This window comes from Suncus etruscus, chromosome 3 (assembly GCF_024139225.1).
Source record: "Suncus etruscus isolate mSunEtr1 chromosome 3, mSunEtr1.pri.cur, whole genome shotgun sequence".
Classification (NCBI taxonomy): Eukaryota; Metazoa; Chordata; class Mammalia; order Eulipotyphla; family Soricidae; genus Suncus; species Suncus etruscus.
In genome coordinates, this window is record NC_064850.1 from 113,782,762 (window position 1) to 113,809,730 (window position 26,969).

Sequence of the window (26,969 nt, forward strand, 5' to 3'; positions counted from 1 at the left end):
TAATATTTGCTAAGCATTTATTAAGTGCAGAAAAGGCATCAACATCAACCAGTTGGAGTTGGGTATCTCAGTTCATTCAACTCTCCTGCATTCCTTCTCTGGCTTAGAGGCTGGCTTCAGTTGGCTTCTGCAACAGAAATGAAGAGAACTTCTTTGAATTCATGTTATTTAGGAAGGGATACAGGTAACAGAAGAATTGAATCCACTGGGAGAAATATTAAGCTGAATCTCTGGGCACGTTTTAGTGATTTTGGTCTTCCATTACATCTTGCCTAAATAATAGAGATTAATGACTAGAATGATTATTTTAAAAATACTGGCTCCTATCTGCTGAAAAACAATACTCTCCAACTGCATGTATGTGTTAAAATGAAATCATGATGGGTGATGACTTTTTCTTGTGACTGATTTCTCTTTCCGTATACAAACCCACAATCCTTAGCCTTCAAAATAATATTGTCAATGTTGTAGTATCCTCTGCTTGAAAGGGCCTTTTTAATTGTTCTGGCCCAAACCTCTGCTTCTACTGATAAGGATATGAGGGCCACACACTGTGTCTTTATCGCTCAGAGTCAGAGTTCCTGGATGGTTAAGAACTGATACTTTACTTAAAGTCTACTAGACTAAACCTCTCTTCCAACAAAAAATAGCAATGTGCCCTTTGTTTCCCTCTGCTTCCTCCCTTCCTTTCTTCCTACCTGTGTTCCATCTTCCCTTCCTTCCTCCCTTCCTTCCTCCCTTCCTTCCTCACTTCCTTCCTTCCTTTTTCACATTTCGTCCTTCCTTCTTTTCTCCCTTCCTCCCTCCTTTTCTCCTTTCCCCTTCCCTCCTTCCCTCCCTTCCTTCTTTCCTTCCTCTCTCCCTTTCTTCCTTATATCCTCCTCCCTTTCTTCCTCCCTTCCTTTCTCCCATCCTCACTTGCGTCCTTCCTCCTTTCTTTTCTTCCTTATTCCTTCCTTTCTTTCCTTCTTTCCTTCCTTCTTTTTCTTTTTTCCTTCTCCCTCCCTTCTTGCCCCTCTCCCCTTTCTTTTCTTCCTTATTCCTTCCTTTCTTTCCTTCTTTCCTTCCTTCTTTTTCTTTTTTCCTTCTCCCTCCCTTCTTGCCTCTCTCCCCTTTCCTTCCTCTTTTCTTCCTTCCTTTCTACAATCTTTTTTCTTTCCCCTTCTTTTACTTGACTAAGAATTAGAAGCCAAGACTAAAAGTTGCTTAATCTAACCCACCACTCAGTTTACTTAATATTGCTCTAAGACTAGGTAATATTTGGGGGACATACCAGGTGATACTCCTGGCTATGTGCTCAGAAATTGCTCCTGGCTTGGGGGACCATATGGGACATAGGGGATCGAACCGAAGTCTGTCCTGGGTCAACTATATACAAGGCAAACGCCCTACCACTGTGCTATCACTTCAGGCCCCCTCTAGGCAATATAAGACACTTTCTTTTTTTTTAATTTATTTTTTTATTTAACCAACTTTATTACATACATGATTGTATTTGGGTATCAGTCATGTAAAGAACACCACCCATCACCAGTGCAACATTCCCATCACCAATGTTCCAAATCTTCCTCCTCCCCACCCAACCCCCACCTGTACTCTAGACAGGCTTTCTATTCCCCTCGTACATTCTCATTATTAGGATAGTTCAAAACATAGTTATTTCTCTAACTAAACTCATCCCTGTTTGAGGTGAGCTTCATGAGGTGAGCTGTAACTTCCAGCTTTTTTCTCTTTTGCGCCTGAAAATTATTATTGCAGAAACGTCTTTCATTTTTCTTAAAACCCATAGATGAGTGAGACCATTTTGCATCTTTCTCTCTCTCTCTCTAACTTATTTTACTCAGCATAATAGATTCAATGTACATCCATGTATAGGAAAATTTCATGACTTCATCTCTCCTGACAGCTGCATAATAGCAATAGTTATCAAAACAGCATGGTATTGGAATAAAGACAGGCCCTCAGATCAGTGGAATAGGCTTGAATACTCAGAGAATGTTCCCCAGACATACAATCACCTAATTTTTGATAAAGGAGAAAGAAATCCTAAATGGAGCAAAGAAAGCCTCTTCAACAAGTGGTGTTGGCACAACTGGATAGCCACTTGCAAAAAATTGAACTTAGACCCCCAGCTAACATCATGTACAAAGGTTAAATCCAAATGGATTAAAGACCTTGATATCAGACCTGAAACCATAAGATATATAGAACAACACGTAGGTAAAACACTCCAGAACATTGAGACTAAAGGCATCTTCAAGGAGGAAACTGCACTCTCCAAGCAAGTGAAAGCAGAAATTAACAGATGGGAATATATTAAACTGAGAAGCTTCTGCACCTCAAAAGAAATAGCACCCAGGATACATGAGCCCCACCCACTGAGTGGGAGAAACTATTCACCCAATACCCATCAGATGAGGGGCTAATCTCCAAAATATACAAGGCACTGACAGAACTTTACAAGAAAAAAACATCTAATCCCATCAAAAAATGGGGAGAAGAAATGGACAGACACTTTGACAAAGAAGAAATACATATGACCAAAAGACACATGAAAAAACGCTCTCCACATCACTAATCATCAGGGAGATGCAAATCAAAACAACTATGAGGTACCACCTCACACCACAGAGATTGGCACACATCACAAAGAATGAGAACAAGCAGTGTTGGCGGGGATGTGGAGAGAAAAGTACTCATCCACTGCTGGTGGGAATGCCGTCTAGTTCAACCTTTATGGAAAGCAATATGGAGATTCCTCCAAAAACTGAAAATCGAGCTCCCATACGACCCAGCTATACCACTCCTAGGAATATACCCTAGGAACACAAAAATACAGTACAAAAATCCCTTCCTTACACCTGTATTCATTGCAGCACTATTTACCATAGCAAGACTCTGGAAACAGCCAAGATACCCTTCAAAAGATGAATGGCTAAAGAAACTGTGGTACATATACACAATATAAGACACTTTCAACAGTTTCTTTCAACTAAAACTTGTCTTTCAGGTTCTCAGCCTATTGAGACACAAGCTCAATAATTCTTGTTGTTGTTGTTTTGTCATTTTAAATAACTCTGAAAATATTTTACATTTTTTTGATTTTTACAACAGTCAGTCTCTTCTCTCTCTCTCTCTCTCTCTCTCTCTCTCTCTCTCTCTCTGTGCATTTTTTATCTTAACCTAGGTTTTCTGTAGTTCAATGATGAACGGAGTCATTGAAATCAGGTAAAACATATCCATTGAAGCAGTCAGTGAAGTTTTCTGATGCAAATCATTAAAATTTAGCATGCATTTTTACGCCTCCTGAATTATTTTAACACATTAGATAGAATTTTAACTTAGCCTTTACACCAGAAGAATTGTTAAATTGGCAAAATATAAATTTGAATACTAATCAAGTTTTGGAGAAGTGTTACCCAGGGGAGTTAAATGACCTATATGCTAAGGTCATCTACTTATTTAACAATGGATCCAGCATTTGAACCTACATCTACTGAATTAATGACCAATTAAATAAATAAATGTGTCTTGTCAGTCTTAGTGTTCCCAAAGCAAACTTTTATCTTCAAGTTCCTCCCCTTCTATCTTATTTTTTAACTTGGAGGATGGGAAGAAGAGATGTTTTGAATCTGTCTTCCTTTCTGGGGGTCCTCCTTTCTTTCATCTCTGAGCCTTTGCTTCAGTGGCCCTGCTAAAGTGGGATACATAAATTCTGATCATTTGTATCTCTGTTGTCATTTGTTTCAAAGAATGTTTTGATTTCCTCTTTGATTTCATCATTTCATCTCTGACCCACTGGCTGTTCAGTACTAAGCTGCTTACTTTCCAAGTGTTTTTCTTCTGTATTCCTTTGTAGTTTATGTCTAATTTCAGTGCTTTGTGATCATTGAAGATAGTTAGCACTATTTCTATCCTCTTGAGTTTATAGAGATATGTTTTATGGGCTAACATGTAGTTTATCCTGGAGAATGACCCATGTGTATTAAAGAAGAATGTGTATCCAGGTTTCTGGGGATGGAGTGCCATATATATATCTACTAGTCCACTTTCTTCCATTTCTCTTTCAGTGTTAGTATATTTTTGGGGGGTTTCAGTCTGGTTGACCTATCAAAGGGTGACAGGGCAGTGTTGAGGTCTCCCACAATTATTGTGCTGTTATTGATATCTTTTTTCAGATTTGTCAAAAATTGTATTAAACAATTTGCTGGTTCCTCATTGGGTTTGTATATGTTTAGGAGTGTGATTTCTTCCTGTTGTACATAACCCTTGATTAGTACAAAATGTCCATCTTGGTCCCTTACAACTTTTCTGAGTCTAAAAGTCTGTGTCATCTGATCTTAGTATGGCCACTCCAGCTTTTGCAAGGATGTCTTAACATCAGTAAATCGTTCAGCATAACACATCATATCAACAAAAAGAAAAAGAAAAATCATATGATCATAACAATAGATGTAGAGAGAGCATTTGATAAGGTTTTACACCATTCTTGATAAAAACACTCATCAAGATGGGAATGAAAGGAACTTTTCTCAATATAATTAAGGCCATCTACCACAAGCCAATGGCAAATATTATTATTAATGGAGATAAACAAAAAGCCTTTCCCCTAAAATCTGGTACAAGACAAGGCTGCCCTCTCTCACCACTCCTATTCAACATACTACTGGATGTACTTCTTATAGAAATTAGGCAAGAAAAAGATATCAAGGACATCCAGATAGGTAAAGAAGAAGTCAAGCTCTCATTCTTTGCAGATGACATGATAAAATATTTAGAAAATCCTAAACTCTACCAAAAAGCTTCTAGAAACCATAGACTCATATAGCAAAATGGCAGGCTACAAAATTAACATGCAAAAGTCAATGGCCTTCTTATACACTGACAATGATAGAGAAGAAATGGACATTAAGAAAACAATCCCAGGGCCAGAGAGATAGCATGGAGGTAAGGCATTTGCCTTGCATGCAGAAGGTCGGTGGTTAGAATTCCGGCATCCCATTTGGTCCCCCGAGCATGCCAGGAGCAATTTCTGAGCATAGAGCCAGGAATAACCCCTGAGTGCTGCTCGGTATGACCCAAAAACAAAAAACAAAAAACCACCAAAAGTCGTCTTATGGGGCCAGAGAAATAGCATGGAGTTAAGGCATTTGCCTTGCATGCAGAAGGCCAGTGGTTTGAACCAAAATTTTGCTTTTAGTATATTGCAATAAGACTTACCATACATCATTTATAGTGCCTCCTGTAATAAATACTATTTAATACAAATAATTTAATCACTAGATATTAATTCATTATATAAAATTACCATAGTTCTGAAGGGAAGTTGACACAAATGATAAGATTGGTGCTAAAATATTATATGCCTAAAACTTAATTATCAGGAATGTATTAAATTTAATTTAAAATTTTTATGGGGCCCGGAGAGATAGCACAGCGGCGTTTGCCTTGCAAGCAGCCGATCCAGGACCAAAGATGGTTGGTTCAAATCCCGTTGTCCCATATGGTCCCCCGTGCCTGCCAGGAGCTATTTCTGAGCAGACAGCCAGGAGTAACACCTGAGCAACGTTGGGTGTGGCCCAAAAACCAAAAAAAAAAAAAAATTTTTTTTTAAATAACATAGTTCAACTAGTGAATTATGTGTTATGTAGTATCTGAAATCTATAAGATACTTTAATATATTTCTTAAAACAAAAATAATTTGTGTTCACAGGAAACTTTAATGAGAAATACAGAGAGATATTTCACATTCTAAATATGATTTGTGGAGCCAGAGGAATAGCACAGTGGGTAGAGTATTTGCCTTGCACATAGATGAACCAGGTTAGATCCCAACTTCCCATTTGGTTCCCCAAACCTACTAGGAGTGATTTCTGAGTGCAGATCCAGGAGTCATTCTGAGCACCACCAGGTGTGGCCCAAAAACCAAAAAAAAAGAAAGTGAGCTGTGGGGCCAGAGAAATAGTACCAGTGGGTAGAGTATTTGATTACATGTGGCAGACCTAGATTTGATCCCCTGCATCCCATATTGTCCATTGAGTACCACTAGGGTAATGCCTAAGTACAAAGCCAAAAGTAACACCTCTGTACTATTAGGTATGAGCCCCCCCAAATAAAAATAAATTAAAAGTGACTCCTATAATATTTGAAAGATATATTTTTGTGAAAGTTTTCTCAGCTTGGAAATATTAGTTAACGGGAAATATTATACTTCTAGAAATAAAGACATACAAATATGACACATTTTTTCAGTTTTTATTTTGAATATGGCCACAAAGCTAAATTCTTTTAAATATGATAAGCATCTTTATAAAAACAAAATATACTGTTTATGTATGTAACAGCATTCCAGAAATTCCATCTGTAAACATGAAGATAAAACATAGCTTTTATGAACATTTGAATTACATTTTAAATCACAGATAAAACAGAGATTTGCTTTTTAAATCTTTTTTTTCTTTTTTTGTTTTTTTGTTTTTTTGGCCACACCCATTTGATGCTCAGGGGTTGTACCTGGCTAAGCTTTCAGAAATTGTCCCTGGCTTGGGGGGACCATATGGGACGCCGGGGGATCGAACCTTGGTCCTGATCCTTGGCTAGCGCTTGCAAGGCAGACACCTTACCTCTAGCGCCACCTCGCCGGCCCCATGCTTTTTAAATCTTATACAAAATTTATTCCCTGGGAATTTAGAACAATTGAAATTATTTCTCCTAAAGATGAAAGATTTAACCATACCTAATTGGACCAAAATATGTGGCTCTAAGAAAAATAAATAGATCTAATATATTATAGATAATCATCATTCACTATTTCAGCAAGTGAAAGGCAGGCTTGTAAATATATGAATATCAGAACTTGTGCCAAACGCTATCATAATTTCATTATAAGTTGCTGTTCTGGTAAATTTAAAATAACTCCACTCAATCTCCATTAAAATTTTAATATATTGTATCTTGGTATTTGTTTGGCAGGAAAGGGACACAAATGTAGTCCCATGTCACCTGCACACATGCTCACATAAAAACAATCACTCCTTTTGAAAAAGAAGGCAAAATGCCTTCAAATTTTAGAGTAGTGAATCACATAGGTGAGACTATAAAATGTCTCAGAAATATTAATAAGGAACTGAAATTTGATGGGATTTCATCAGAGCTATAAAATACCAAAACTTCTTTATTCCAAGCCCTAAGCATACACATAGGCCCAGAGCTTGTGGTAGAGAAAACACAGCTTCTAAAGGCTGGCAACATTTCAGCAAACAGCTACCACATTTGCATCAGAGAAACCTCCAGGCTTCTGAGCTCCTTCTTAAAAAAGAACATTAACTTACTTGTAAGTGATGTCTGGTCATACCTGAGAACCCTTAGCTGGTTGTGCTCTCACTTGAGCAAGCTGATTCTGGAAATGAAAAGGGCCAGCAAATACCTAGAGTGTCTTCGGTCAAGAAAAACAAAGGTGGGCCCGGAGAGATAGCACAGCGGTGTTTGCCTTGCAAACGGCCGATCCAGGACCAAAGGTGGTTGGTTCGAATCCCGGTGTCCCATATGGTCCCCCGTGCCTGCCAGGAGCTATTTCTGAGCAGACAGCCAGGAGTAACCCCTGAGCAATGCCGGGTGTGACCCAAAAACCAAAAAAAAAAAAAAAAAGAAAAACAAAGGTGCATCACTCAGAGCATAGTTGAGGCCAACTGAAAGTAAATTGGTTATTTCGGGAGACAAAACCTTCGGTGTTTACCAGTCAATTAATACTATCACAGATGTTAACATTGGCATGAAAATATATACTAATCCTGATGGTTAGGCTGTTAAGATTAATTATTCTGTTTTTATTCAGTTTAGTTGAGGTCATTTCAGATGATAAGACAGACCCAAAGCACTTTTGGCCGTAGATGCTAAGACCCCAGACCTTTCATACAATGGCAGCAGAAGGAGCAGGTAGATGATGGGCATAGCAGAGCTGATACCAGTTGGCTGAGAGACTTAGTTTAGAAATACAGCAGTCCTGGCCTTATGAGTGAGGTGAGTGGGCTCCTCCTTCCATGCCTATTTTTTACTTTGAAATGTTTATTTATTCTCTTGATGGGGACATACTAGTAATATTTTTAATTCATTGACACATATTCTTTGATGAATAATTATTCACAAAAATGCATTTTAATCTCTTAATGTCCCCAAAATTAGAGTTCAAAATATTAGTGTTCAAAAAAATTAGTGTTAACTAAGTGTTATTTAAATATATATATTGTTGGTGGGCCGGAGAGATAGCATGGAGGTAAGGCTTTGGCCTTGCATAAAGAAGGACAGTGGTTCAAATCCCAGCATCTCATATGGTCCCCCGAGTTTGCCAGGAGCAATTTCTGAGCATAGAGCCAGGAGTAACCTCTGAGAGCTGCTGGGTGTGACCCAAAAATCAAATATATATATATATATGTATGTATATGTATATATATGTATGTATATGTATATATATGTATATTGTTGGAGCTGGAGAGATAGCATAAAGGTAAGGCATTTGCCTTGCATGCATGACGGTGGTTCAAATCCCGGCATCTCATATGGTCCCCCAAGCCTGCCATGAGCAATTTCTGAGCATAGAGCCAGGAGTAATCCCTGAGCACTGCTGGGTGTGACCCCAAAACCAATATGTATATATTGTTGGGGCTGGAGCAATAGCACAGCAGTAGGGCATTTGCCTTGCTCACAACCAACCACAGACAGACCCCAGTTCAATTCCCAGCATCTCATATGGCCCCTCAAGCCTTCCAGGAGCTATATTTGAGTGCAATGCAGGAGTATAGAGCCAGGAATAATCTCTAAGTGCCTCTGGGTGTGACCTCCAATACACACACACACACACACACACACACACACACACACACACACATTCTTATAGATCAAATCCCATTTTTCATTGGTTTCCAATCAGGTGCATGAGATTCTTTTTATTCCTCAATATTTTATTTTCATCATACCCATGACTAGACATTAGACTACTAATAAAAATGTGCTACAAAGTTTGATTCTTTCATTTGAAGCTATTATTCTGGAATATAATAAACATGTTTTATTTTCACATATATGACATTTCTTCTATAACAGAGAACTTAGGAAGGTGGCGCTAGAGGTAAGGTGTCTGCCTTGCAAGCGCTAGCGTAGGACGGACCGTGGTTCAATCCCCCAGTGTCGTCCCATATGGTCCCCCCAAGCCAGGGGCGATTTCTGAGCGCATAGCCAGGAGTAACCCCTGAGCGTCAAACGGGTGTGGCCCAAAAACCAAAAAAAAAAAAAAAAAAGATGCACTCAAATATATTTGTAAGTAGGTACTTTTTAAGTGGGTTGTGTTCTACAAAATTATTTTTATAATAAAAAAGAAGCCAATGTGGGGGTTTATTTATTTATTTATTGAATCATTTTATTTGTTAGATTTTGGGTCACACTTAGAAATGCTCAGGACTTGGTCCTGGGTCTGTGCTCAGGGAACCCTACTGACATGGTTCAGTGGACCATAAGGATGACAAGAATCATACTCAGCTAGGCCTGGAACAAGACATGTTTTTACCTACTGTCCTATCACTTTGATCCTAATATTTAGACATATTAATAAAGATGGTAAGTACATTTGGTTGAAAGTCAATGCAGTATTAAAGTTTAAGGTTTGGGTTCCAAGTTTATTAAAGGTGGTTTAATTCATTATCCAAAATTTAGTTATTTTGCTATTTGAAAAACACTTTTCTTTTAATAATCAATCTCCTTATATGCAAGTTGGGTAATTAGATTTCTCTTTTAGAACTTTGATAGATTTTAATGAAAATAAATTTAAATTATTTATACTTCATAACATGAACAGCATTCAATAATTGCTAATTATACAATTCCATTTATAAACGCATAACTAGAGTATAAAGCTATTTGCAAAGTTGTACATATTATATTTCTAATGCTTTTTTCAAAGTACTGTGTTTTTTAATCATGCCTTTATACATTTTAGCTCCATTAATATTTGCATTTATAGGTTCTTTCTTCATATTCTTACATATTAATTTGCTTTACTATAAAAAAATAACTAAGGAACTGAAATGTTTTTTCTTTGAAACTAAAATTTTAGAAAAAAAAAACTGTGGCAATATCAGACACTTATCTACATGTATGAGTGGAATCAGGAATAGTTTGTACTCCATCTTGCTCCAATGAGTTCAGTTCAGCAGTAATTTTCTTTTAAACATAATCATTTCTGACTTTCAAAAATAATAGTTTTTGATAGTCATATCATATTCATATTATAAGCAAAATTCAGGTGAGAATTCAAACCCTTTCTGTACCTATTTTGTATGTATTTAAAAGGTCAATAATATTTTAACATAAGCTGTCAGGGAGTGAAAAACAGTGTATGTGTCATACTTACTAATACTACTGTGCTGTGGCACAGGGTTCCACAGGTTGTAAGTCACTTTTTACATGTATGATTTCATTTCATGCTCTTTATAACCTGATGAGAAAGACATGAGTTATTACCATGAGAATAGCAAAGCGTAAGAGACCTGGGCTGGGAGCTGTATCATTAATTACTCATGCTCTTTTTTTTTTAGTAGGATTTTTTTTTGGGGGGTCACACCTGGTGGCATTCAGGGGTTACTCCTGACTCTCTGCTCAGAAATCACTCCTGGCAGGCACGGGAAACCATATGGGATGCGGGGACTCAAACCACTGTTGGTCCTGGGTCAGCCTCTTGCAAGGCAAAATGCCCTACCGCTGTGCTATCTCTCCAGCCCACTCATGCTCTCTTGACTTCTGAATGTTCACATGTTTCTGAGTTGAAATCTATCCTCTTACCTCTACCATATAAGCTGATTTATAGCCAGAGTTACTATAATATTCAGAAATGTTTAAAATAAAACATTAAAGGTGCCAGAGTGATAGCACAGCTGTAATGCATTTGCCTTGCACATGGTTGACCCAGAACGGATCTAGGTTCGATCACATCCCATATGGTCCCCAAAGCCAGGAGCCATTTCTGAGCGCTTAGCCAAAGTAACCCCTGAGTGTCATCAGGTGTGGCCCAAAACCCTCCCAAAACTTAAAAAAAAATACAACATTAAAAATTAAATTCAGGGGCCCGGAGAGATAGCACAGCGGCATTTGCCTTGCAAGCAGCCGATCCAGGACCAAAGGTGGTTGGTTCGAATCCTGGTGTCCCATATGGTCCCCCGTGCCTGCCAGGAGCTATTTCTGAGCAGACAGCCAGGAGTAACCCCTGAGCAACGCCGGGTGTGACCCAAAAACCAAAAACCAAAAAAAAAAATTGAATTTAGAATGTTTCTAGAAATTTCTGTTTCTTCTATGTATGGATATATAAATATTATCATATAAGTTAGATGAAAATGTCTATGGATGGAAATATATGAATTTTATATTTAAAATGTATTTATGTATTTTTATTTTATTTTACTAAAACCATTGTGATTTACAAAGTCTTTCATAGATGAATGCTAGATATACAATAAATCATGGCCAACCCTACCACCAGACCTTCCTCTACCAATGTTCCCCAAGTGCATACCCTACTACCCCCTAAGCATCCCAGCCAGTCAGTCAATATAACAGGCTCAATTTACATTTAGATTGTTATAGTTCAGGTCTCTTGATTCATTGATCTTGCCTGTGTCTTGGATATTTAGTTTCATTCTCTTTTTTTTTTAACCACTGTAATTCTCTCTCTCTTTTTTTTTTTTTTTTGAAGCATTGTAATTCTCTTTATTTTTTCTTTTGGTTTTTTTTGGGGGAGGGCCACACCCAGCGGTGCTCAGGGTTTACTCCTGGCTGTCTGCTCAGAAATAGCTCCTGGCAGGCACGGGGGACCATATGGGATACCGGGATTCGAACCAACCACCTTTGGTCCTGGATCGGCTGCTTGCAAGGCAAATGCTACTGTGCTATCTCTCCATAATTCTCTTTTTTTTATAATTCTTTTTATTGAAACAATTGAGATCTACAGAGTCCTTCATAGTTGAATTTCAGATACACAATGAGTCAGGGCCCTTCCCTCTACCAGGGTCAACCTCCCTCCACCACTGGACTTAGAGTGCATCATATCCCATCACCCTCTGGCACCCAGCCTTTCTTTATTCTTTTCCTCTTAGTTTTATATAAAAATGTGGGAATATATGGTAAAATAGAATAATTTGTATCCCAAGGTTCTATGAAAAAGGCAGGAGCCCCAATTTAAAAGATAAAAGATAATGGCAGCAGCGGTGGTGCAAGCGGTAGGGCGAATGCCTTGCACACGCTAGCCTAGGACGGACCGCGGTTCAATCTCCCGGCGTCCCATATGGTCCCCCAAGTCAGGAACGATTTCTGAGTGCATAGCTACGAGTAAACCTTAAGTGTCACAGCGTGTGGCTCCAAACCAAAACCAAACAAAAAAGATAAAAGATAAAAAATACAATAAAAATATATATGTGGCAATTGTTGGTTTTTGTTTTGTCTTATTTTTTTGTTTATTTTTGGTGTTTTGTTTTGTTGGCATAGGCACAGAAAATATGGGGAAAATAGAAAAGAAAAACCTTTGGTCTAAAAAAGGGACACCGTACCCATGAAGCATCCTGGCATAAGACCAACTACAGGCTCCAGGTATACTACCAAAGTCTTTCTCTGTGGTCCCAGTAAAAGCACTTTATAATCATGGTTGTTGCTGTCAGGTTTTTTGGTTAGAGATTCTGGTTTCTGTATAGATCCTATGTCAAAGTCATGGTGACATGGAGCATCTTCTAATTTCATCTCACCATTTAGGTGGCAATGCAGAGAACTCTGCCCTGAAAGCAAGTTGTTGCTATTAACAAGACGTCAAATTGTCATATGAACTCATTCTAGAGTAAGTCGATGCCAAAGCAGCAGTAGGGCCTTCCCTGGTGGAAGTCCGATTCCTGGTGCTGGTATAGAAAACCATGATCTTTTCATAGATGGGACCCAAGGGTCAGGAGTTAATGATCAATGTCCGACTTTCTGAAGCCTAAGCCAAGTCACTATGACAAGTGTTCAGAGTGTAAGATCCCACTGCAATATAAAATTTATGTGTTCCTTTCTTTATTAGATAAGAACTTGTTTGCATTCATAAGATTTCCCATTTTAATGTGCCTATGCAAAAAGGAACAAAGCCACATGGTGCATTTGGGGGTAAAAATAACAAGCTAAACAATCCGATAACCTGGTTCTAACATGAACTCAGAACACTAGAGAAACTTATCTACTAAAATTCCCTACTAACTAGATCCAAAAATATAATGCTGGAAACTGCCACTATATAAGAAGATAGACAGTAAGAGTTATATCTATTAAGAAAATACATCTGAAGAAAAATAATACATTTTGTATTATTATTGTATATATGAATACATTATGTGGTTGTAAATAATAATATATTGACCATTACTCAAAATTATATGTCTAGGTGTACATATATGTATACATATATGTATATAATACATGTGTGTAATTTTCTAAACAGAAGCTGGCCCCATCTGCCTGGATTCTATACCTTTTATCTGAATCTACTAACTGTACACAGAGCTTCTTTACTTTGGCAGTTAGGGAGGACTAGAAGGAGACTTCTCTACTGGGCCCAGATGGGAAGAAACCCAGAAGAACATTCCTGTATTGCACACTGCATATGCCTCCTGCTTTAATATCATAGAAGTGGACGCCATATTCTAAAGTTCACTTTTTCCATGGGAAGAAATGGGCAGCAGAAACCCCAACCTCCAAGTTCAGAACTTTCAAACTATTGAAAGCTTTATTGAAAAAAATTTTCTATTAGCAAGGTCTAATGTGAAGCTTTTTATTCATGTAGACCTCCAGCTATAAGCTAAATGAGGGAAATAACCTTATAAATAAGTCAGTAAGGATTGATATAATCATGGGAAAATTGATAATGCCACAATATTATTCAAATGTTAAAGCTGGAGTGATATCATAATGATAGCAGTTTGCCTTGCACAGGCCGACTCAAGTTTGATCCCCAGAATCCCATATGGCCCCTTGAGATGCCAGGAGCAATTTCTGAGCATAGAGTCAGGAGTAACCCAAATACTGCTGGGTATGACCCCTCACACGTATTGTTAAAAATAAAAGTTGAAAATGTCAAGAAACATGGAGACAAGATTTTGTTTCAGATGACTTGAATGTCCAAATCTTTTAGGAATAATTTTCATTCAATTACAAAATCTTAAGAAATATTGAGAGGCTTGAGTGGTGGCACAAGCGGTAAGGTGTCTGCCTTGCATGCGCTAACCTAGAATGGACCACAGTTTGATCCCCCAGCGTCCCATATAGTCCCCCAAGCCAGAAGCGATTTCTGAGTGCATAGTCAGAAGTAATCCCTGAGTGTCACTGGATGTGGCTCAAAAGCCAAAAAAAGAAAGAGGAAAGAAAGAAAAAAGAAAGAAAGAAAGAAAGAAAGAAAGAAAGAAAGAAAGAAAGAAAGAAAGAAAGAAAGAAAGAAAGAAAGAAAGAAAGAAAGAAAGAAAGAAAGAAAGAAAGGAAGGAAGGAAGGAAGGAAGGAAGGAAGGAAGGAAGGAAGGAAGGAAGGAAGGAAGGAAGGAAGGAAGGAAGGAAGGAAGGAAGGAAGGAAGGAAGGAAGGAAGGAAGGAAGGAAGGAAGAAGGAAGGAAGGAAGGAAGGAAGGAAGGAAGGAAGGAAGGAAGGAAGGAAGGAGGAAGGAAGGAAGGAAGGAAGGAAGGAAGGAAGGAAGGAAGGAAGGAAGGCGGAAGGAAGGCAGGACGGAAGGAAGGAACGAAAGAAAGAAAGAAAGAAAGAAAGAAAGAGAGAAAGAAAAAGAAAGAAAGAGAGAGAAAGAAAGAAGAAAGAAAGAAAGAAAGAAAGAAAGAAAGAAAGAAGAAAGAAAGAAAGAAAGAAAGAAAGAAAGAAATAAGAAAGAAAGAAAGAAAGAAAGAAAGAAAGAAAGAAAGAAAGAAAGAAAAGAAAGAAAGAAAGAAAGAAAGAAAGAAAGAAAGAAAGAAAGAAAGAAAGAAAGAAAGAAAGAAAGAAAGAAAGAAAGAAAGAAAGAAAGAAAGAAAGAAAGAAAGAAAGAAAGAAGAAAGAAAGAAAGAAAGAAAGAAAGAAAGAAAGAAAGAAAGAAAGAAAGAAGAAGAAAGAAAGAAAGAAAGAAAGAAAGAAAGAAAGAAAGAAAGAAAGAAAGAAAGAAAGAAAGAAAGAAAGAAAGAAAGAAAGAAAGAAGAAAGAAAGAAAGAAAGAAAGAAAGAAAGAAAGAAAGAAAGAAAGAAAGAAAGAAAGAAAGAAAGAAAGAAAGAGAAAAAGAAAGAAAGAAAACATTGCACTGTATTAGTCCATGTATCATCTTTGGAGTTTATATCTGATTATTTTATTTTTCACTTTATAAGAGGACTTTTATTTTGTTTGTTTTGTTTTTTCTTTTGGGGGGAACACACCTGGTGACGCTCAGGGGTTACTCCTGGCTATGTGCTCAGAAATCACTCCTGGCTTGGGGGACCTTATGGGACACCAGGGGACTGAACCTTGGTCCGTCCTAGGCTGGTGCACACAAGGCAGACGCCTTACAGCTTGCACCACAGCTCCAGCCCCATGGGAGGACTTTTAAACAAATATGTTAAAACACTGGATTAGACTTTGTCAAGAGAGGCAAGCAGTTGACTTCTTACCACTCAAAGGATGTCATGCTTTAAAGAAGATCTGAGATTCTATTGCAATGGGCAAATATTCTCGGCTTTATTTTTGTCTTTTATTTGATCTTGTGTATTTAGTTGATTTATTTGTCTTTTATTTTGACACTTCTTTCTCAGGCATATCTGGACAAGTCTAGTTACATCAGCTCTGTTAGAGTGAAACTAAAAGTTTAATGATAGAGTTCTCCAAGTTGTAGAGAAGTTTTCATGTTCAGGAAATATGGAAGCAAAATGTGATTATCTTTGAGATTTAATTACAGTAAATCAGGTACATTAAATTCAAGTTGGGGTAATAAAGAATAGAGAGAAGAGAGTGATTCTGAGGTTCAGTTGCGATCGGATTTAACACAAGGAAACAAGAGAGACCGGATATCAGGCTGAATTCAAGGTCACAATTCTCATTAGTCAGTCTCTAGGACAATAAGTAGTAGTGTCTACTAGGTTTTATTTCTTAATGGAAGAGGATGTATTGGGGACAGACTATAAATTTTAATTATCAATAAGATACATAACTGTTACTCTTAATGAGTTCACACTTCCCCAAGAAAATAAACACTCATAAATACTGTTTAATTATCTGCTAACTAGTAATAACTTTAAAACATTAAGAAAAAATGGATTCCCTGAAATGGTGTACCTGGGTCTCAAATATATGAGTATTTTTAAAGAGGCCTTTTAGTATCAATGAGAATTTATTTTTTTGTTTTTTATTTTTGATGTAATCAGATATACTTACTCTTAGAGAGAGATGTTAGGAGATTCTTCTGTTGTGTCTGTAGAAGAATTCTCTAACTTAGCATTCAGTGGAGGAAATAGACAATACATTTCCAAAAAGGAGTTCCAGGTGAGTTTGCATAAGAACTTATTTGCCTTGTGGGATATAAAGAAACATAACAGGGGAATAATAATGGTTGAAGGCAATAGAACCTGAGAACTAATCTATAAAAGTGAGTTTGCCTAGGGAGGTGAGTGGAAGTTGAATGGCATAGGACCCTGAGATAATGGTAGAGGGAAGAGGACAGCTCTTCTTTTGGAGGGTGTGGTGTTGGGGTCTTGTATGCATAAACTCAATCCTGAACAATATTGTGAATCATGTTGTCTCAAAGGAAAAAAATACATTTCAATTTTTAGAGACAAAATTTAACAGTCTGTGTTCTATTCTTATTCTTAACATTATACTTTTCCTTTTCTTCAAGTAACTATTTAGGGACTTGAAATAGTACCTGTTAACAACAGTCCTGTGTAGTTTTCTCCTTACTAGAATAGTTATCCACCAAGCTATTTCACAAAAAGTATGATTCCAAGTATAGTATAACTTCCTTATTGGTTTGGTTCACCAGTGTAAACTCAGCTCTTATCACTTAAAACATAATAAAGTTTCAATAAACACGTGTTGAATAAGTGAGTTATATGAACTGTGTATTAACATGGCTTTTATAATAACAAACATCTTTTAATTTCTTCAAACTATGCTTCTCTATAGGAGCATAGGATTTAAAGTCGGACAATTGTAATTGTCAGCTCAATTCTAATGTAGACCAATCTCGAAAGGAACTGAGCTCATTTCCTCATATAGAAAAGGAAACTCATAACACTCCTTGGCCTGGCTGCCAGGTAGACTACAAATAATGCATGTATGTGCATCCATTTGCATGTATGCATTCTATTTGAATGTCTAATAAATGTTCTATGTACAACAAACTCAAATTATTTTTACTACCTGTCAACAGGTCATTTCATTAAAGCAAGGTGGGAAGTAAAAGGCCAAACCAAATACTAATGTAAATGATCATAAATGAGAAAGTTTAGTCTAGAAAGAATGAATGATTTGCTAAGAAGCCAAAAGTTAGTACTTTTCAGGAAAATAGGATGTCTTTGCCAATTCCTGCTGAAGGAGATGAGGATTAATTTCATTTTTTCCCTTTATTTAAACATCTTGACTACATATATGATTGTGATTAGGTTTCAGTCATGTAAAAAACACCCGCTTCACCAGTGCAACATTCCCACCACCAATGTCCCAAATCTCCCTCCATCTCACCCCACCCCCACCTGCACTCCAGACAGGTTTTCTTATTCCCTCATTCATTCACATAATTATGGTAGTTCTCTGTGTAGTTATTTCCATAACTGCACTCACCACTCTTTGTGGTGAGCTTCATGAAGTGAGCTGGAAGTTCCACACCTCCTCTCATTGTCTCTGAGGATTGTTGCAAAAATGAGATTTATTTTTCTTAAAACACATAGATGAGTGAGACTATTCTGCATCTCTCTCTCCCTCTGACTTATTTGACAGCATGATAGATTCCATGTACATCCATGTATAGGAAAATTTTATGACTTCATCTCTCCTGAAGGCTGCATAATATTTCATTGTGTATATGTACCACAGTTTCTTTAGCCATTCATCTGTTGAAGGGCATCTTGGTTGTTTCCAGAGCCTGGCTATTGTGAATAGTGCTGCAATAAATATAGGTGTCAGGAAGGGGTTTTTGTACTGTATTCTTGTGTTCTTAGAGTATATCCCTAGGAGTAGAATAGCTGGGTCGAATGGGAGCTCAATTTCCAGATTTTGGAGGAATCTCCATATCACTTTCCATAGAGGTTAGACTAGACGGCATTCCCACCAGCAGTGGATAAGAGTTCCTTTCTCTCCACATCCCCACCAGCACTGACTGTTCTCATTCTTTGTGATGTATGCCAATCTCTGTGGTGTGAGATGGTATCTCATCTTTCTTTTGATTTGCATCTCCCTGATGATTAGTGATGAGGAGCATTTTTTCATGTGCCTTTTGGCCATTTGTATTTCTTTTTTATCAAAGCATGTGTTCATTTCTTCTCCCCATTTTTTGATGGGATTAGATGTTTTTTTTCTTGTAAAGTTCTGTCAGTGCCCTATATATTTTGGATATTAGCCCCTTATCTGATGGGTGTTGGGTGAATAGTTTCTCCCACTCGGTGGATGGCTCTTGTATCCTGGGCACTATTTCTTTTGAGGTGCAGAAGCTTCTCAGCTTAATGTATTCCCATCTGTTTATCTCTGCTTCCACTTGCTTGGAGAGTGCAGTTTCCTCCTTGAAGATGCCTTTAGTCTCAATGTCATGGAGTGTTTTACCAACGTGTTGTTCTATATACCTTATGGTATCAGGTCTGATATCAAGATCTTTAATCTATTTGGATTTTACCTTCGTACATGATGTTAACTGGGGGTTTATGTTCACTTTTTTGCAAGTGGCTAACCAGTTTTGCCAGCACCACTTCTTGAGAGGTTTTTCCTGCTCCACTTAGGATTTCTTGCTCCTTTGTCAAAAATTAGGTAATTGTATGTCTGGGAAACATTGTCCGAGAACTCAAGCCTATTCCACTTATCTGAGGGTCTGTCTTTATTCCAATACCATGCTGTTTTGATAACTATTGCTTTGTAGTACAGTTTAAAGTTGGGGAAAGTAATGCCTCCCATTTTCCTTTTCCCTAGGAGTGCTTTAGCTATTCGAGGGTGTTTATTGTTCCAGATGAACTTCATAAGTGTTTGATGCACTTCTTTGAAGAATGTCATGGGTATTTTTAAGGGGATCACATTAAATATGTATAATGCTTTGGGGAGTATTTCCATTTTAATTATGTTAATCCTGCCAATCCATGAGCAGGGTATGTGTTTCCATTTCCATGTGTCCTCTCTTATTTCTTGGAGCAGTGCTTTATAGTTTTCTTTGTATAGGTCCTTCACATCTTTGGTCAAGTTGACTCCAAGATATTTGAGTTTGTGTGGCACTAATGTGAATGGGATTGCCTTTTTGACTTCCTTCTCCTCCATATCATTATTGGTGTATAAAAAGGCCATTGATTTCTGTGTGTTAATTTTGTAGCCTGCCACCTTGCTATTTGAGTCTATTGTTTCTAGAAGCTTTTTGGTAGAGTCTTTAGAGTTTCCTAAGTAGAGTATCATATCATCTGCAGGACACTCCATCCCAAAAAGCCTGGATACACAGTCTTCTCCAATGTACATGGGTCATTCTCCAGGATAGACTACATGCTGACACATAAAACATACCTCCACAAAATCAAGAGGATAGAAGTCTTGCAGGCTACCTTTGCTGATCACAAGGCTCTGAAATTAGATGTGAACTACAAAGCCACACAGAAGAAAAACTTTAACAATTGGAAATTAAACATCCTACTACTGAACAACCAGTGGGTCCGAGAAGAAATCAAAAAGAAAATCAAAAATTTCCTGAAAACAAATGATAATGAAGACACAAACTGCCAGAATCTATGGAACACAGCAAAAGCAGTCCTGAGAGAAAAATTTATAGCTTTGCAAGCACACATCAGGAAGGAAGAAAGGGCATACCTGAATAACTTAATGACACAGCTCAAAAAATTAGAAAATGACCAACAAAAGGAACCAAAAATAGGGAGACAGAAGGAAATAACAAAGCTGAAAGCAGAACCCAATGAAGTGGAAAACCAAAAAACAATCCTAAAGATCAACGAAAGCTGAAGTTGGTTCTTTGAAAAAATAAACAAGATTGATAGACCATTGGCAAAACTCACAAAGAGAAAGAGAGAGAGAAATCTGATAACCCGTATTAGAAATGAAAAGGAGGAGATCACGACAGATATTGCAGAGATCCAAAGGGTAATCAGAGACTACTTTGAGGAACTTTATGCTACTAAATATGAGAACCTAGAAGAAATGGAAAAATTCTTGGACACTTATAACCTTCCACATTTAAGTAAGGAGGATGTAGCATATCTAAACATCCCCATCACTACTGAGGAAATTAAAACTGTAATCAAACATCTGCCCAAAAAGAAAAGCCCAGGCCCAGATGGATTTCCTAATAAGTTTTTTCAAATCTTTCAAGAGGAGCTACTACCAATCCTAGCCAGGCTCTCCCATGAAATTGAAAAAACAGGAATACTCCCAAACAGCTTTTATGAAGCCAACATCACCTTGATTCCAAAACCAGACAGAGACACTGCCAAAAAAGAAAATTACAGACCAATATCCCTGATGAACGCTGATGCAAAGATCTTCAACAAAATCCTGGCAAATAGGATCCAATGCATCATCAAGAAGATCATACACTACGACCAAGTAGGTTTCATCTCAGGAATGCAAGGATGGTTTAACAAGAAGAAAAATAAAAATCACATGACCATATCATAGACACAGAGAAAGCATTTGATAAGGTCCAATACCCATTCTTGATCAAAACTCTCAGCAAGATGGGAATGAAAGGAACCTTTCTCAATCTAGTTGAAGCTATCTACCACAAGCCAATGGCAAATATTATCCTCAATGGAGAAAAACTAAAAGCCTTTCCTTTAAATTCTGGTACAAGACAAGGCTGTCCACTCTCACCACTCCTCTTCAACATAGTACTGGAAGTTCTTGCTATAGCGATCAGGCAAGAAAAAGATATCAAGGGAATCCAGATAGGTAAGGAAGAGGATGAATTTCTATTTTGTTTCTCAGTTCTCTGTTTTTGATTATATACTATTTTGGTATAACTTGGCATATAAAATATAGGACCCATGAAACTAAATATATGTGGACTAGTTACTTTAATTTCTTCTGATATTCATTAACCTCTTAGTTTTCTATAACTCTGATATTTTCAAAACAGTAAAAATAAACCTATTAAAGGAATCAGTTCTCCAAACAATTATAGTATATATCATCAAAAACAATGACCAAACAGGATTGTTTTTACTTTGGTGTTGCTCTTATGTATCACTTTATCTTTTCAGAATTTAATTAATAGCTAAACAATTCTGAGAGGGAAGGCAATGTTTGTTAACCTTATCAAAACACTAGAAAAAAATTAGTCTGTGCCAAGGTAAAGGTGATACTGTCAGGCAACATTTTGCCACTTTTCAAAGGCCTCAAATCACATGCTTCTTTTTAGCAAACTAAAATTACAGCGGATACTGGAGAACACCTGAAAAAGGTTTGGCTTACCCACTTCTTACCTCGTGGCTATGTATTTTTCTTCTATGTCTGCTCCCATATATCCCCTTCTTGACTTCCTTCTCTACCACCGTGATATGGGGTATGACCACTTTTCCAAACGTTTTTTCAGTCCTGACACATAGAGTAGGATTAAGGGTCTGAACCATTGGCCTATTATCCACTATAATCAAATGCAAAATCCTGTACTGTCTTGGGACACTTAGAACAGTAATGATGCAGGATTTGGGACAGATTGATCCCATCTTGCATATGCCACCCTTCGTTCCTAGGAGGTTGCTAGATCTGTATCTTAGATGGCATTTCTCAAGGTTATGAAATGACTCCATGACTGTGTAAACACAAACATTCAAGTACTCTACAAATATTGGTTGTGTTTAGTATGATTACTGCAGGATCTTTCCTCCTAGAATAATTTGCTTGGACAAAGTGGGAGTTGATAGCCATTCAGTTGGAGAGCCACAGTGTTAGAGAACTCAAGTACATAGAAGTAAAGTGTCTTGGTCGACTCAAGCTGCCATAACAGAATGCAAACAACTGGCCAACATAAATAACACACATTGATTTCACACAGTCCTAGAGACAGGGAAGTCCCTACTGAGGTGTCTACTATTTCTGTTTCTAGGGAGAACCTTCTTTCTAGTATACAATGGCCACTTTCTTGCCCACTCATATGATGAAAGGAAGAAGTTCTGAATTCTCGTTAAAACACTAATCCTCAATAAAATAAGTTAAGAATTTAAAAAATGGGGCCGGGCGGTGGCGCTGGAGGTAAGGTGCCTGCCTTACCTGCGCTAGCCTAGGAGACGGACCGCGGTTCGATCCCCCGGCGTCCCATATGGCCCCCCAAGCCAGGAGCGACTTCTGAGCGCATAGCCAGGAGTAACCCCTGAGCGTTACCGGGTGTGGCCCAAAAACCAAAAAAAAAAAAAAAAAAAAAAAAGAATTTAAAAAATAAAAACACTAATCCTGTCCTGGAGATTGTACCATCATGATATTATTTAAACTTTGCCTCCTAAAAGTCTCAAATTTTAATTCCATTACATTGGCCATTAGGATTTCAGCATATGAGTTTTCAGGAAGCACGATCAGTTTTAATCCATAGCACAAGGAGTATTTTGACCTATCCCAGACCGAACAACGTAATAGTAAATACATTACTGGAAATTTGGTGCCAAATTTTAATTCAGGCACTCTATCTTGCTAATCCTGAGAAAGCCACTTAACAAATTAGCAAGTAATCATGCACCATGGTATGCAATTTACATGCAGTACTTCTGATCTTAAAATATTGTAGCAGGTAAATAGTATGCAATTCACATGCAGTACTTTTGATCTTAAAATATTGTAGCAGGTAAATAAGTATAATTCTTACCTCCTTTGCTTTGAAGACAAGAATGCAGATTTAGAGCATCTTCGTGGTACACCTAAGGTTCTAGAGATACTAAATTGTAGCCCAAGATTTGAACCTAGTTCTCTTTCCAAAGTTTCCTCTTTCTTCATTGCATTCAGCTATTGGTTTATCTTAGTTATTTGAATGGTCACTCCAGGGTTTGATAGATCCCTCTGAACCTCAGGTGTGTTGATGGACTCTAGGTGATAAGAATGTATGCCAGTTAATGGACTCCAAAGATGATCAGTTAGACTCTTCCTAAATAAATTAATCCAGATGACTCTGAATATATTATAAATGTATTAAAATAACAAGGTTCTTAGCTTCAGGATGTGGCAGAAAGACCCAGCTTATTTGCTATATAAATAAGAACCTTTTTGTTCTTATTAAAAAACCTATTATAAGTGTTTGGGACATTGCAATGAATAAACAAGGTGGATATCTATGGCAAAGAAAGTGCTTTGTAATTTGAAACTATTGAATTTATATATTTTATGTCTTGTTGGAACTGTAGGAATGACGTGGAATTCAAGTAAAAGGCTATAGCATAATTCATACATTCTTCAGCTTGTACAGCTGGAACAACATATATATTGTAGGGAAAGACAGATTGATTGAGCTCCCCCCAAAACCTAAGTACCAATCTTTGGACCTCTCCTGAGTAGCCAGATTTATGTGAATGTTTACTTAAACTTGCTAAATTTTAAGGCTTTATCTAGCAAACCAAGACAAATACACCAAGCTCATCTTCCACAGCTAGCCAATGTAAGTTTTGAGTTCTAAGGTGCACGTAAAAGTCTTAAAAAAAAAAAAATTTAAGTCTCCTTAAATGATTCTAATTTTTCTTCTTTTTGACTCAATAATTTTTAAAGCCCAGCACATTGTAGATATATACAAAGTATTAATTATTACTAAATACACTCATGTATCTAGTTGATATTTAAAAGGTTATCAAACATGCACATCATTGAAATATTAAGATTAGAATTTGCTGGACAAATTACAAAGTTGGAATTTTCTCCTGATGTGGAGTTCAGCTTCTGCATTTGGTAGCCAAAACTTAACCTTGACCCTCTTCATAAACTGAGCTGTGAAAATACAGACAACAGACAACCATGTTTTCACCAATGCCCTTCTTTCCATACAATCTTCCAACAATGGAAAAAGAGAAAGGAGAAAATTTTATTTAAAAAAAAAAAAGCACCATATATGAGGCCGCTGGAATGGTGGTGCAAGTGGTAGGTCATTTGCCTTGCACGCAGCTAACTAGGACTGACCATGGTTTGATCCCCCAGCGTCCCATATGATCCCCCAAGACAGGAGTTATTTCTGAGTGCATAGCCAAGAGTAACTCCTGAGCACACTGGGTGTGCCCCCTCCTAAAAAAAAAAACACCATGTGGACAAAATCTCATTCCTACAATTAACTAGAACAGTAATCCCTTAAAAGGACATTGTGCCTTAAATATCCAACTCTTTCATTAAAAATTCAGATATTATTAAGTTACTGTGCCTGTCCCACTTGTTTCAGTCCAGGACAAATCCATAGGTTCTCAATACCTGCAGTAGAAACCAAAAACTGCATTTCTCTCTGGGCTTCTACCAACATAGCAGTTCTCATAAAATGTTTCAGACTTGTTTCAGATTGAGAATTAAGAGGAAGGTTTGCTTTTTTTTCTAAGAAATAAACAATAATTGTATTTTGGATTTTGGACCACACCTGGTGGTGCCCTAGGGTTACTCCTGGCTCTACATTCAGGAAACATTCTTGGTAGGCTCAGGAACCGGGGATCAAACTTGGCAATGGCTGCATGCAAGGTAAGTGCTTTACCCTGGGTGCTATCACGCTGGCCCAGAACAATAAATTTATTCATTTTCATAAAATATACTGTTACTATGATTAATAAGGTCTCAAATACACTTTATTATGATGAATAAAGTCTGAGAAACTTAGGTAAAACATGGTGATTCTGGTTGATAATGCTTTATTGCATAATTGTGATTTGCTAAGAAAAGAAAACAAAATGATCTCTCCAAAATGCAAACCGACTAACCAAAAGACAAATCAGATAAATGTGGAAGGTGATGGATATGCTAATTTACTACATGGCAGAATTGTTTCACAATTTAGCCATATAATAAACCCCATGAAATGCACTCTAAATATCTCATCATTTTATTTGTTAATTATATATCACAATAAAGCTGAACATTTTAAATGAGCACTATATTATTCACAGTGAATTAATATTTAAAAGTAATTTGAGGCTAGATGCTGCCATCTCTGTTGGCACTATAAATGCAAAGTAATAACTCATAGGCATAACTGTAAAAAATATTTCTTCCCCCAGAAATCAAATTATGATCTCATATTACTTGTCTTAAAAATTAGAAAGTTGGGGGAAAGATTATATAACCCCAAAGGCTAGAGTGCCTTACATGCAAATGCCATTCCTAAAACAGCAGGTCCCCGGAGAGCTGCTGGAGGTGACCCTGGTGGCCCCCGAGACTGTCAGAAACGAAACTCTCTGGGTCTTTTTGGCCAAATATAAGGAGAGGCCCCAGGGTTTTCTGAGCACAGCGGAAGGGCGTTTGTCTTGCACGCAGCTAACCCAGGACAGACCTTGTTTCTATCCCTCAAAGTCCCATATGGTTCCCCAATCCAGGAGCGATTTCTGAGCACAATAACCAGGAGTAACCCTTGAGTGTCACTGGGTGTGTCCCCCACCCGTGAAAAAAAAGAAAAAAGAAATGAGAACATTGTTGTTGGCTAAGCTTTGTTGTCTTTCACACTTTTATAGGTTTCAAAACAATAAGATCTTTTTTATATAAAAAGTACCTATTTATATAATAATAATAATCTATAGAAAAGTACCAAAGTACCTCTGCTTTACAATATTTTTTCTTCTACCTAGTGATGTTTTCTATGTAAAATACAATAAATTTTGGAATAAAGTGGTCAGAGTTATAGAATCTTTTACTGACATTTTTCAGGCTAGAATGTGGGAGCTATGACCATGAAACAGTCCTATAGAGTAGAATACCACTGGAGGCCTTGACAAATTTAAACACTGATGGGAGAAAGCAGAACTATCTCAATGAGTTCTTTGTTGTACAGAGAAAGAGAAATATACCATGTTTCTGGCAAACTCAGAGGCTGTATGAGCTGCTTGTAGAAGGCACTGCTCTGTATCATATCCAGGTACTTACCAAAGGCCTTTCCAAAGTCTCCATCTTGGGTACCAGCCCCTTCTCCTGGCAAACAGAGAGCCATGGGTGATGGTCCAGTTCCAATGTGGCCACCTAAGAAAACCATTTCAGGAGCTGATAACATTGATCCTTAGCATTATCACTGCACTAAGACCAAATTAGATTTTGTTTTTGGAACCAGAATTTTTGGTAGGATAAAACATCATAATTAACTAAGCAAGAGTAGGCTAATATGCTCTATACTTCCTGATTTCATTGATTGTGTGATCAATACATTGCAAAACTTGCCAAGAGCACTGCAAAAACCTCACTTAATCAGACCCAATGACACAGGTTTCACTTCAGCATGTTCTGTCCTTCAGGTCCCTCAGTTCATCCATAAGTTATTCAACTCACTGTGGCTACTTCAGGATAAGCACCTGAGAAGCGACATGCTGACTAAGAATGAGATATTTTTCTTGCATTTAGTTGTGCAAATGTAGAATTATATATTTTGTGCAATTCTTACTGACATCTATTCTCCTAACATAGAGATAGATAATACTAATGTTACCATATTTATATGGTAATAGTTACATGACCAGATAAATACTATTCATCTTTGGTTTTATTTTTCTAGCAAAGAGGAAGCTTAAAGACAAGTATGAAATTCTAATATATGACACCACATTATGAACCTTTTAAATACTATAAAAA

General features: G+C 37.4%; 1 long non-coding RNA gene across 1 annotated transcript; it reads right to left on the bottom strand.

Moving 5' to 3' along the window:
• On the bottom strand, nucleotides 1-26,367 carry LOC126003851 (uncharacterized). Its single transcript, XR_007493828.1, has 2 exons — nucleotides 26,274-26,367; nucleotides 1-127 (listed from the first exon to the last, which is right to left on the bottom strand). It is a non-coding gene; the product is annotated as an uncharacterized LOC126003851 (long non-coding RNA).
• Nucleotides 26,368-26,969: the final 602 nt, after the last annotated feature.